Source organism: Scyliorhinus canicula, chromosome 2, assembly GCF_902713615.1.
Source record: "Scyliorhinus canicula chromosome 2, sScyCan1.1, whole genome shotgun sequence".
Lineage (NCBI taxonomy): Eukaryota > Metazoa > Chordata > Chondrichthyes > Carcharhiniformes > Scyliorhinidae > Scyliorhinus > Scyliorhinus canicula.
The window spans coordinates 182,299,008-182,313,431 of NC_052147.1; the positions used below are offsets into that span (position 1 = coordinate 182,299,008).

The 14,424-nt window shown below is 45.5% G+C and overlaps 1 protein-coding gene across 1 annotated transcript in view; it reads right to left on the minus strand.

Annotated features, from left to right (window-relative positions):
- The window catches only part of mfsd6b (major facilitator superfamily domain containing 6b), a 108,266-nt gene extending 104,584 nt beyond the window's left edge, over positions 1-3,682 (minus strand). The window contains 1 exon segment of the mRNA XM_038789147.1: positions 3,364-3,682. The gene's annotated coding sequence lies outside the window, so the exon portion shown is untranslated.
- Positions 3,683-14,424: the final 10,742 nt, after the last annotated feature.

Consider the following 14,424-nt stretch of genomic DNA (forward strand, 5'->3'; position numbering starts at 1 on the left):
TGTGCAACGTCCTGAGTTTATGAAAGGTGTTGTATACATGTGTAAGTTTATCTTTCTTATTCTGTATCTGCTGGTGTCCCCTTGAATCATCTCTCATCATAAATTGTTGTCTATTTGTATAGAACTTGGTCAAATAGAATGCAGTTTTGCAATTCGGTTTCTGCGACCTGTGAAGCTACATGCACCAGGAATACAGTATGGTGAATGCAAGGATGACTGGCCCATCATTTATCTTAATAAATTTGTTGAGCAGTGCATAATTATTGCCCACATAAAATGGTGATAGATTTTGTAATGGCTTTGTAAATTCTTCTTGTATATTTCCACAATTGCAAAAGATGTGTTTTGATTACAAAAATTGAGGAAAAATCGATATCCTGTGACTAATACAAAGAAAGATGGAGAAGAAACAGACTTTGGCTGCAGGATGTAGTGTCATAAAATTTGAACCCCCTGTGTGATGGCTGTTGGAGGTGGTGCTCATGAAATGACAGAGGACAGTAGTCCTGGAAATGCCTCGAACATAGAACATACAGTGCAGAAGGAGGTCATTCGGCCCATCGAGTCTGCACCGACCCACTTAAGCCCTCACTTCCACCATATCCCCGTAACCCAATAACCCCTCCTAACTTTTTTTGGACACGAAGGGCAATTTAGGATGGTCAAACCACCTAACCTGCATGTCTTTAGACTGTGGGAGGAAACCAGAGTACCCGGAGGAAATCCATACAGACACGGGGAGAACGTGCAGACTCCACACAAACAGTGACCCAGCAGGGAATCGAACCTGGGACCCTGGCGCTGTGAAGCCACAGTGCCACCGTGCTGCCCAGAAGGAGCAGAGTAGAAGCGGAGGTAGACGCCACAAGGCCACAATAAGTTGTTGCCATTCTCAGTAGTTATGCATGTTAACCACAGGTATTCTTGCAGCATATGGCACTGTTCTTTAACTGTGTGATTCACACATTCTGAAAGGCAGAAGTCTTTTGACAAATCAAGATAGGTGCGCCTCTCTGCTTATAAATTGTGGGTGTTAGGATAATGCTGAGTGAACATAGTCTCCCTTCTAAATGCAGCCTGAGCTGCCTGGTATCTGCCTATTGGTACTCTGTTTTTTTTCTTCCAAAATAATATAAATAAGGGACATTTCCATGAGACAGCCCATTGGGCCAATAGTTTAGGCAGAAGGCGGACAAAATATGAGAAAGCCCAAAATACATTAAACAAACACTCCTTCCCAAATAGCACTCACAGGAAAAGCAAAAGAGGGAAAAACAACACAAAAGCTGGAAGACAGCAGGAAATTATAGCTAAAAGGCAATTTTGTAGGACATTTTAATATAGCTCTTCGCAGCTCTGGGTATCCATTTAATGAGTTGGTTTATGACTCAGCATTATGTAGGCACAAACTCTACAAAATTATGTGGAGGTCCAAATTACATCATCTTGGCTGCATTTAAATGTTGCAACCAGCAGACCCATGTGCAGTTCCAGCCCTCTTTGAAGTTCTGATCAGAAATTAAGGGTGGAGGGGCAGGAATTGGAGATTTGAATTTAAGTGCTCTCCATTCATATTCATGATCCATCACACTACACTTTTTTCCCCGTATATGCATCACCAATTACAAAATACAGTCAAAAATGTGGCGATACCAACAGGAATCAGTCCAAATGAGTTGATTCGAATTATTTTAATCATTATATTTTGAGCTGCTCTAAACTATAGGTCCTCAGCCTAAATTTACAATATACAAGCTCCTTTTTAAAAAACGTTTGACAGGTTATTATAAAGTGTAGTACACTTTCTCAACATGTCCAAGAAAGTCAAATAAGCACGTGAAGGAGAATGACTAGAAGAATATGTTAATTGGGTTAGCAGAAGAGCGATAGAAGCTTTGTGTAGAGCATAAATATACATAATGGACGAGATGAGCTGAATGGCTTGTGCTGTTAATTCCATGCAATTCCACATCATTTATGGGATACTGGTGTGCACCAATACCGGCTTCTGGGTCAAGCTGACCTTGAGAAAGAGACGATGTAGGTCTGGTCAGGACATAAAGCTCCTTGCAAACTTGTGATCTTCACCACCTCCGAGAAGGATAAGGGCAGCGGGTGTTATGGGAACACCACCACAGTGTGCAAGTGCCCCTCCAAATCACACATAATCCTGACTGGATGTTACTCCATCACTGTAGCTGGTTCAAATTCCTAGAACTCACAGCATGTTAGGGAGCATATCGATAACCGCCCAGGCAAGGGTGGCTCAAAGAAGACAATACCCCAACTTCTCAAGGGTAACCTCGGGATAGTAATAAATGCTGGCCCTACCAGCAACACCCATATCTTGAGAATAAATACAAAAAAAAAACACACCTTTAACTCTGCCTTTGTTCTATGGAAATCATTAACTAACTGTTTTTTAAAAAATCTTTCGAGCTACCCACAAGTAGTAGAGATCATAATTCAATGTTAAAGAACCTGGGCATCAGTGTACTTCACTTGGGAGCAATGTACAGTCTGCAAGAAGAGCAAATGAGAATATTGACTCTTTCTAATTGCTTCTCTTCCTTAAACATTGCAAAGACCGCTGACTGTTTATCTTTCTTTCATCCTGCTGCTCTTACGTTTGCGGAAGTCCGGATTGAGGTTTACATTCTAGGCGTTTTACTTAATCACAAACTGCCAGCCAGCAATACAAAGGGAAATTGTCATTTCTTTTTTAAACCCACCCCGATTGTTTTCTGGAGAGTTTTGGCAAGTTCACGGACGCGCCCATTCCAATATAGTGTGGGAGGAGGGGGGTGGGGGAAAGAGTTGAAAAGGTTGTGTATTTCCAGTCGGGGTACACCCATTTTCCAACCTGCGGCTGCTGTGTGTGTGGGGGGGGGGGGGGGGGGGGGGGGACCCATTTGGGAGTTTGGAACCTGCTCCCACTTTTGGGACCATCAGCGCTGTACAAAGGGTTCATGATCCAGTTGGTCTTCGCACTGCGCTTGAATAAAGCGGATCTTACCAGGAAGTAAAAGCAAGGTCTCCAATAATAAAAAATACATTTAAAAGCTCGTTAACCATTTACCTCAGAAGCCACGCTTATAAAGTACTTTTTTTAAAGTAAAAAAAATAGTAAAACGCCCTCTCGAAAAATGTCATTGTCAAAAAGGTTGCAAAAAGTGATGGTTTCTAATTTCTACGCAGGTTTGTTCACAGATCATATTTCACGAACATGCACCATTATTTATTTTAATCGCCATCAACATACACCTCCCCCCCCCCCCCCCCCCCCCCCCCCCAAGTGATCTTATGATATTTAGCTAATCGCTCCAAGTCCCAGCATAAACCAAGAGGTCTGACAGATCTCACCTGATGGGAAAGGTGCAGAGAGCCGAGCACCCTGATAATGTGCCTCCCAGTCACTGTCAGGCTGCCGAGTTTACCACCTGACAGAAACGCGCTACACTCCAGGTATCCATATCGGCGCATCAGCCGATTTGACAGGGAGTCGGGCTTTTTTTCTCGTTGCTGGTATCAATGCTCGGTGGTGGATTGCCTTGGGCGCGACCTGAGCCCCAAGACGTCAGCGCCGGCGTCAGGGCCCACCTGCCGCACCAAGGTTTCAGTCAGCTGCAGTGGCAGGAACTGAGAACTGCATTGTGTGCCAGTGAGGCAGACTGCGCTGCAAAGCCGGTGCATCGCGAGCCACAACAGCACAGCGCACCCCGTGCCCTGCAGCAGAGCGTAAAACATTGCAATGAAGTGATTACCAGTGGCCATCAAAGTATCAAAAAAAATGTTTTTTAAAATTATTCCTTTCCCAGAGTTCCAAAGCCAATGTGAAGTGTGGACAGCGCAAGCCCCTCATCCAGCTCCTTGCTTGCTCCAAAAAACAATTACCGGTACATTTCAAATTGAATCCAATTCATCGTTCCCACAAGAGAGACTTACTCGATCCCAGCTGACTAGAAGAGTCATTGCACCTGATCTTAGGCTTGATCCTCCACTTGATCTTAGCCAAAAAGACAGAGAAGCCATTAAAGCCAAAATACAGTGAGGGGAGGAGGCCCAACGTAAAACATTGGCGGCACAGTGGCTAGCACTGCTGTCTCATAGCGCCAGGGACCCAGGTTCGATCCGGCCTTGGGTGACTGTGGAGTTTGCACTTTCTCCCCTTATCTGTTTGGGTTTCCTCTGGGTGGTTCGGTTCCTCCCACAGTCCAGAGATGTGTAGGTTTGATGGATTGGCCATGCTAAATTGCCCCTTAGTGTCCAAAGATGTGCAGGTCAGGTGGGACTACGAGGATAGAGTGGGGTAGTGGGTTCAGGTAGGGTGTTCTTTCAGAGGGTTGATGCAGACTCAGTGGGCCTATAGTCTCCTTCTGCAGTACAGGAATTCTATGTCCACAGAACACATCACACAACATCCACTACCCTCCTTAGCATACCGCAAAACATGTTCTGCCCTATAAAATACCTGAATATTGTGCATAAATCTAACATAGGATCTAACATTGGATTGACAGAAAGCAGAGGGTTGAGATAAATGGGTCCTTCTCAGGCTGGCAAACTGTAACTAGCAGAGTGCTACAGTGGTCAGTCCCTGGACCTCAACTGTTTACAAGTTATGTAAATCATCTGCAACCAGGACAGAGGGTAACATAGCAAAATTTGTGGATGATACTAAAATAGGTGGGAAAGCAGACAGTGAAGAGGAGATAAAACATTTTGCAGATGGATATAGGTAGGCTAGGAGATTGGGCCAAATTTTGGCAGATGGAGTTTAATGTAAATAAGTGTGAGATTCTCCATTTTGGCTGAAAAAATATAAAGGCAAGTTATTATCTAAATGGAAAGCAGATTCAAAATGCATCTGGACAGAGGGATCTGGATGTCTTTGTTCATGAATCACAGAAAGTTAATATGCAGGTACAGCATGTAATTATATAGGCAAGCGGAATGTTAGTGTTTATTGTAAAAGGACTGGAGTATAAAAGTAGAGAAGGGTTGTTGCAATTATACAGGGTGTTGGTGAGACCACATCTGGAGTATTGTGTCCAGTTTTGATCACCTTATTTGAGGAAGGATGTGGTGGCATTAGAGGCAGTTCAGAGGAGGTTCACCAGATTGATTCCGGGGAAGAAAGTGTTGACGTATGAGGAGCTGGAGTTTAGAGGGATAAGAAGGGATCTATATAAATACTAAAAGGGATTGATAAAGTAAACGTAGATGAAATGTTCTGCCTTGTGGGGCAATCTAGAACAAGAGGTCACAGATATAGGTTGAGGGGCAGTACATTTAGACCTGAGATGAGGAGGAACTACTACCCGCAGAGGGTGGTGAATTTGTGGAACTCGCTGCCTCATAGTCCGGTGGAATCTGTGTCATTAAATGATTTCAAGAAGGAGATAGATATATTTCTGATTCAAAAATGGGTTGAAGGGATATGGGCAACAGGTGGGGAGGCGGATTTGAGACCAGGAAGAGATCAGCCATGATCTGGTTAAATGGCGGAGCAGGCTCAAAGGGCTGAATTGCCTACTTCTGCTCCTAATTCCGATGTTCCTATAAAAATCCTTTAACAGGAGTGTATTGCAATGTCCCGGATCATACTTATGTAAAAATTGCAAAAACATTTGCGTGGGGTTTTGCACTCATTTTTCAAGATGAACTTAATGCCCAAATGTCCTGCTGAACTTGTTTGCCTACTCCATAATGTGAAAAGTTGCATTAAATAACCTCAGATTGATACCAATATTTGCTGCTGGTGTCTCGCTCTCAGAATGGCTTGCAAAATATGTTCCTCATCCTGTTCCATTATTATAGAAAACAGCATTGTCCCCATTGAGAAGGACATCACAGCAACTTAGTGATAAAAGACTTGCAATCATATTGTAATATCAAGCGCAAAGCGATTTTCAGCCAATGAAATACCTTTTGTATCCACTGTTTTAATGTAGTGCTTCTGAGTATTGTGAGGGTCAGAGAGAGGGACTGAAAAATCATAATTTCACCAAGGGTGACACAGCCCTTTGGTTTAGTTCAGGTGTGACAATATCAGATGATTCCCAGCTGTTCTGTGCTTATATTTTTGGATATAAATCTACACCCGTACCATATTTGTGTAAATCCAGGAAACGTACATGGGGGCAAAAATATGTAAATAAGTAGAATATTTTGAAAAAAATGCCAACGACATTCATAGTGGTTAGCACAGTTGCTTCACAGCTCCAGGGCCCCAGGTTTGATTCCCGGCTTGCGTCACTGTCTGTGTAGAGTCTGCACATTCTCTCCGTATCTGCGTAAGTTTCCTCCAGGTGTTCCGGTTTCCTCCCACAGTCCAAAAATGTACAGGTTAGGTGGATTGGCCATGCTAAATTGCCCTTAGTGTCCAAAAAGGTTAGGTGGGATTAATGGGTTATGGGGATTGGGTGGAGACGTGGGCTTAAGTAGAATGCTCTTTCCAAGGGCCGGTGCTGACTCGATGGGCTGAATGGCCTCCTTCTGCACTGTAATTCTATGATTCATGTTTAGCAAGGTTCCAGCATGAATCTGTTCCATATGAATTTCCTCAGGAAAAAAAAAGCTAACTATAATACATTAATCTTTATTGTCACAAGCAGGCTTACATTAACACTGCAATGAAGTTACTGTGAAAAGTCCATAGTCGCCACATTCCGGTGCCTGTTCGGGTACACAGAGGGAGAATTCAAAATATCCAATTCACCTAACAGCACGTCTTTCAGGACTCATGGGAGGAAACCGGAGCACCCGACGGAAACCCACACAGACATTAGGGGGGGAGGGGAACGTGCAGACCCCACGCAGACAGTGACCCAAGCCAGGAATCGAACCTGGGACCCTGGAGCTGTGAAGCAACATTACTAACCACTGTGCTACAATGGCGCCCCTATATTCTGACACTTCAGTTACCAGAAAATCTCAAGTTATCTGTGGGCACAATGGAGGGCAGGAGTCTCAGTCTCCTTCTATCAGCTGCATTTCAATGTGTGAAACAAACCAGGCTTATTCCATTAGAACTGGAGGCCATTGAAAATGTATAATCTACAGTTCCGCTTTTGAGAGCTGCTCTTGGGATGGTACAAGAGCCAAGGTCAGACATTCAATTTCCATGCAAAGCACAGGCCTATGAATTGGGATTGTGGTTGGGTATTATCATAGAATCCCTATAGTTCAGAAGAAGGCCAATTGGCCCATCGAGTCTGCACGGCCCTTGGAAAGAGCACCCTGAGCCCAGGCCTCCAGCCTACTCCTGTAACTCAATAACCCCACTTAACCTTTTGGACGCGAAGGAGCAATTGAGCATGGCCAATTCACCTAACCTGCACATCTTTGAACTGTGGGAGGAAACTGGAGCACCCGGACGAAACCCATGCAGACACAGGGGGCGCTAATCTCCCATGCCGCGCCGTATGGGAGAATCGCCGTTCGCGCCATTTGTTCCAGCGGTGCTGGTCCGACGAAGGCAGGCGATTCTCCAAAGAGCGGATAATCGGCACCATTTGCGCTGGCACGTTTGGCGCAGCGCAGGTCGCGGACCACTGTCGCTGGGCTGCCGATTCTCCGGCCTTGATGGGCCGAGCGACCGCGCGGAAACGGCAGAGTCCCGCTGGCGCCGTTCACACTTGCTCGCAGCCAGCGGGAACTCTGCGCGTACAGTCGGGGGGCGCTCCTTCACCGGTGGGGTGGGGGGGGGGCTCCAATGGGGTCTGGCCCACTGATCGGCGGGCCGGTCTCTCCAGCCCTGGCCCTATTTTATTACGTGGCCAGCCCCTGAATCCCCACGCCATGTTGCGTTGGGGCCGGCGCGCTGAGGAAGTCCCCCCACGCATTCGCGGGTTGGCACGGCCCAACTGCGCATGCGCGGGTTGGTGCGGCACCCATTTGGCGCCGGGAAGGAAGGCTGGAGCGGCGTGGAACACTCCAGCGCCGTGCAGTGAACGCAGGTCACTGGAACTGTGAGGCAGCAGTGCTAACCACTGTACCACGATACCGCCCCAGCCCTGCCCTTCCACCTCACGCGAGCTGTTGTGAGTGATCTGTTTGTGACAATGCATGGGGCATTCCAATTGGCTATGTACCTCAGAGTGAAGATAGGCTGGGATACCCTCCTTGCTGTAAAGTTCACTTTGTTTCCACTAATTCAAACATCTGACAACCACATGCATAAACCTATCCCCCGCCACCCCCCCACCACCGCACCCACTGTTGGAGCAGACACCATAATTAGGGCAGGAGGCAGAATATGGGGTGCTGACTTGGGTTGGAGGGTTGGCAGCTGAAACGTTTTTTAGGGAGGTCAGCTTAACATTTTCTTTGCAAAAACAAATGGCTTTATCCAAAACGAGGAACAACTTCACGCTCTGGGTGATGAAGTCAACAAAACCAATAAAGTCCAGAAGATGTATTGTATGTATTGTTTGAGCTCTCTCAAGCATTGGCTGCCAGAAAATGCTGCCCATTTATTTGCTTGTTACTTCTTATGCCGGACAACCGAGGACAATAAGCTTCACCAAGTAAGAATCATCAAATTGAATAAGACATTTTCCCTTCTGATTGTGCTTTTGTTTTGTTTTCTGGGGCTGGCGTGTTGGTGGCGGAGTGGATAAATGTTAGTCTATCATTTCACTTCAGCGATATGGGAAATCCTCCTCCTCCATTGCTGATATCGAGAACATTTGACAATTAATCTTCAATTAAAAGACTCAAAAGGGCAACATGGTGATTTCTCGCAAGGTGCTGTGACAATTTATAAGAGTGGCTCCTGGGATGAGCGACTTCTGTTCCATGGACAGGCTGAAAAGGCTCGGAGTTTGATGTCTTTAGAGAAGATTAAGATGTGATTTGACGGAGCTGTTCAACTTGTTTGGACAGCACGGTAGCACAGTAGCTTCACAGCTCCAGGGTCCCAGGTTCGATTCCCTGCTTGGGTCACTGTCTGTGCGGAGACTGCACGTTCTCACTGTCTGTGCATGGGTTTCCTCCGGGTGCTCCAGTTTCCTCCCACAGTTCAAAGATGTGCAGGTTAGGTGGATTGACTGTGCTAAATTGCCCTGAGTGTCAAAAAGATTAGGTGGGGTTGCTGGGTTACGGGGATAGGGTGGAGGTGTATGCTTGAGTGGGGTGCTCTTTCCGAAGGGCTGGTGCAGATTCGATGGGTCAAATGGCCTCCTTCTGCACTGTAAATTCTATGAGAGAAGTCTGGAAAGAGTTGAGAGAATCAGTTCCCATTGGAGGAAGGTCCTCGAACCAGAGGATGTCGATTGAGGTGGCTGGCAAAAGAACCAATGGCCACTTCAGAAATGTGTTATGCAGAAAGAATTTTAATTTATGTAGCATCTTTCATGACCTCAGGATTTCCCAAAGACAATTAAGTACTTTTTATCATGTGGTGTGGGTGTTGCTGGTAAAGGCAGCATTTATTGTCCCTCCCTTATTGCTCTGGAAAAGATGCCAGTGAGTCACTTACTTGACAAATGAGCGGTTTAATAGACCATATCAAAGGGTAATTAAGAGCCCCCACATTGCTGTTGGTTAGAACAGTAATGGGCAAACTAGGATAGTGAATGGGCCAGGCCACATGAGTGGCTCTCCTTCATCTCAGTGGGCCACCAGATTGAAATTGGGCATGTACACTAACTATGACCTTTGAAGAAGATATATTTAATACATTTAATACACGGTACTCCTTCTCCTGACATCCAAGCAGAAACCTAAGTGGGAGAATCCCGTTAAGAAGGTTGTGCAATGCTGGTCCAAGCCACCAGAAGAGCTCCGATACGACTGCTTGGAGTTAGTGGGCTGGCTCATATTCAAGAACTCAGCGGCTAACCTAAACGACTATGCTTTATCAGGAAGTGTGTAGAAGATTGCGTGCCAAAGAAGGTAGTACGTACCAGAAACCATGGTTTGATCATGAGATTCACAGCCAACTGAAGGCCAGATCTGAGGCGTTCAATACAGGCGACCCTGACTTATAAAGATATCCAGGTACGACCTCTGCAAAGCCATCAGGGATGCCAAGAGACAATACCAGACTAAGCTAGAGGCACAGACGAATGACACAGACTCTGGTCAGTTGTGGCAAGGCTTAAACAACATAACGGGCTACAAAACAAAGCCAAGTAGAATCTCTGGCAGCAGCGCACCCCTCCCCAATGAACCCAATGCATTCTATGCTCGTTTCAAGCAGGAAACCAACAAACCGTTGTCAACTGCCCAATTGCCTCGGACATACCCATACCTACCATTGCATCTTCCGATGTCAGATGGTTTTCTTGAAAGTGAACTCTCGGAAAGCAACGGCTCCTGATGGAGTCCCTGGTCGTGCATTCAGATCCTGCGCGGACCAACTGGCAGGTGTGTTCGCGAACATCTTCAACCTCTCCCTACTCTGTTCTGAGGTTTCCACCTGCAAGGAGACCACCATCATACCGGTGCCAAAGAAGAACCAGGCAACGCGCCTCAACGACTACCGGTGGCCTTGGCATCTATCATTATGAAGTACTTTGAGAGGTTGATCATGAGGCACATCAACTCCATACTCCCAGATTGCCTTGATCCACTGCAATTTGCATACCGCCACAACCGGTCCACAGCAGACTCCATCTCCTTGGCCCTACACTCATCCATGAAGCATCTCAACAACAAGGGCTCCTACGTCAGACTCCCATACATTGACTACAGCCCCACCTTCAACACCATAATCCCATCCAAGCTCATATCAAAATTCTAAAACCTAGGACTTGGCTCCTCCCTCTGAAAATGGATCCTCGATCTCCTGATCCATAGACCCCAGTAAGGATAAACAATGACACCTCCTTTACGATAGTCCTCAGTACTAGGGCCCCACAAGGTTGCGTACTTATCCCCTACTATACTTCCTATACACACATGACTGTGTGGTAAAATGTGGCTCCAACTCCATCTACAAGTTTGCTGATGACACGATCATAGTGGGCCAGATCTCAAAGAACGATGAGTCACAGTACAGGAGGGAGATAGAGAACCTAGTGGTGTGGTGTAACGATTAGATTCTCTCCCTCAATGTCAGCAAAACTAAGGAGCTGGTCATTGACTTCGGAAGCAAAGTATCGTACACACCCCTGTCTGCATCAATGGTGCAGAGGTGGAGATGGTTGGCAGCTTCAAATTCCTAGGTGTGCACATCACCAACAATCTGTCCTGGTCCACCCACATTGACTCTACCACCAGGAAAGCACAACAGCACCTATACTTTCTCAGGAAATTAAGGAAATTCGACTTGTCCACATTGACTCTTAGCAATTTTTTACAGATGCATCATAGAAAACATTCTATCTGGCTGCATCACAGCCTGGTATGGCAACTGTTCGGTCCAAGACCGGAAAAAATTATAGAAAGTCGTGAACACAGCCCAGTCCATCATGTGAACCTGCCTCCCATCCATTGTCGCTGTCTACACATCCTGCTGCCTTGGGAAAGCAGGCAGCGTAATCAAAGATTCCTCCCACCCGGGTTATTCTCTCTTCCAACATCTTCTGTTGGGCAGGAGATACAAAAGTCTGAGAACACGCACTAACAGATTCAAAAACAGCATCCTCCGCGCTGTTATCAGACTCCTGAATGACCCTCTTATGGACTGAACTGATCTCCCCACACATCTTCTCTACTGAGTAGTACTGCACTCCGTATGCTTCACCCGTTGCCTGTGCATATGTGTTTACATTTGTGTATTTATGTATAACATATTTTTTTATTTTCATGTATGGATCGATCTGCCTGGACTGTATGCAATACAGTACTTTTCACTGTACCTAGGTACATGTGACAATAAATCAAATCAAATCAAATCAAATCAAAGGAACAGGTGGGGAGGTGGATTTGAGACCAGGAAGAGATCAGCCATGATTTGACTGAATGGCAGAGCAGGCTCAAAGGTCCGAATTGCTTACTTCTGCTCCTAATTGATAAGTTCCTATCGGCAAGAAAGTAGCTGAGGTGTCAATAGTTCTTCACATATTTCACTGTCATGCCTTCAGCCCCACAATTTCTGCTGTGTTTTCACCTTGTTTTCAGGGCAAGTTCCAGAAAGCTTGGAAATCCATAGACGCACAGGTAAGTTATAAAAGCTATATTGGGCATGATTCAACTAAAAGGGAACAAAGTCCCATAGCGAGCGCTATAAAATGTCACCCTCGTTAGATAAGGGGCCTAAGTGGGGAACGCGTAGCCAAGGCCACACATAGCCCCTTGTGTGCACTGAGGAGCTCAGCTCGCCGGAAGTCCTCAGTGCAACAAGAAATCAGACTGCCATTTTTAAATGGTGTCCTGATATCCAAGGACCCCAACGCCCTGCATTATGGGAGGATCCCCATAATATCAGCCATGATTGAATGGCGGAGCAGACTCGATGGGCCGAGTTGCCTAATTCTGCTCCTATGTCTTGTTGTCTGATGGAGGTGAAGGTCGGGTGAGACAGGCAGGGAAGCAAATTAATGTAGTTAAGTGGGCACGGAATGGTAACCTGACACTTAATCTCACTCTGAGGACGTTACGGCATTAATTGACAGTTTGCCTCCACTAACTGGACTGTTCACATGCAGCCTGACGTGCTATAGTTAAGTGCAGAAGTCAGCAGGTTCAAATTAGCTTCTCAACTAGCTCACATTTCTCCAAGAGTCAACACTCTCCACCACCACCCCCCCCCCCCCCCCCCCCCCCCCCCCCCCCCCCAATGAGGTAAATTACCCCAGGAGTCAACGATCAACTTCACAATGAGAGTATTTTCATAGTCAGGGTCACGATCCACGGGTAAGTCGCAGGCGGTTGTCGGCAGGGCCGCGGGGTCATTGGCCACAGCGTTCCCAATCGCGAGACGTTCCCAACGGCCGCGACCGCCATTTAAAAATGCCAGCCATGACTAACTTTCAGAGTGCTGGTCGTCCTGCGCATATATTCCCCCTCAGCAGTAAGCAAGCCCAGAGACAAACGAGGCAGATCACCTCCTCCTGACGTCAGTGTGCCGACCCAGGAGCAGACTCTTTTTAAAAAATCGATGGAGTCTACTCTCCAGAAGCAGTGGCAGAGAGCAGGTCACATGTCTGTATATGGGAGTCACGTGCTCTGGCAAATGAAAGATTAAAACCCTCAAAACTTCAAAGACATTTGATGACTTAGCATGGTGAGTTCGAAGACAAACCTTTTGATTTTTTTCAAAGGGTGCATTGAGAGCTGGTCTGTGAAATTTGATAGCTCTTATCTATGGTGGCATGCGATCCTGGTACACTGTGGATCGGGTGCTGTAAATCAGCCAACTCCTGTTTCCAATGTGGGAAATGTTCAAGAGAGGTGCATGCATGTATGTCAGGTGAAGCAGGAGCAAGATCAGACCTCGAATTGCACAAAGGAAATGTCTGCTTGGAGGCAGTACCTCCAAAGCAATAAATCAGCATAAGTAACTTCCTCAAGTCAGGAAAGCAGGGGTCAAGGAATAAATTGTTGGGGGAGGAAACTTGATCTAATGATTATACAATGAACAGAGTATCTACAGAGTAGAATGTATGAACTTTCAGCCATGAGAAAGTCTCTATACAATTGCCTGCCTATGACAACCAGGAGTAAGTAGACAGGAGAAAGTTCGCAGAATTTACTGTATCCTGCATACTTAATTTATAGATGTATTAATTTACATTAATACATATTATTCTAATATACATATATATTAGATACATATTAATGTATTTCACAATTTGCTTTTCCCATGAACACTCATATGGTATCTTACACATAGATTGCAGATCAATATTAGTAACATCATCTTTTAATTACAATATATCATTATACATGTATGTGTGCTTTTCGCAAAAAGCTCATATAAGCTGCTACAAACAAGTTAAAAGCTTCCTTTTACCCACCTTGGCCACAATATTCAGTAAAACAACAGTTTATTTCAGAAAAAGGTTACAGTTTAATTATATACCATAATTAAAACTGTAAAACATAAATGCATAAGAATTGAAGAACATAACAGAGGTAGCAAATCCTTCTCTATTGTTTTGTGCATACTGAATCCTTTTGGAGAGTTAGTGGACAGTCTAGATATTTGTTGGACAATGCAAAGAAAAAATTTGGTCCCTTAGGTCTGCTGCACCACATTATTACCACCAAGTAGGATTTGATTCAAGTGAATTGATTCATCCTTATTTGCTGTTAACACTGCATCTTGTGTGAGCAAGGCTTTGGCTTAGTGCTACTATTCCAGCCTCTGAGTCTGAGGTTCCAGACAATCCTGGTGAACAATAGAACATTACAGTGCAGTAAAGGCCCTTCAGCCCTCGATGTTGTGCCGACCTGTGAAACCAATCTAAAGCCCATCTACACTAGTCCATTATCATCCATATGTTTATCCAATGACCATTGGTGAGTGTA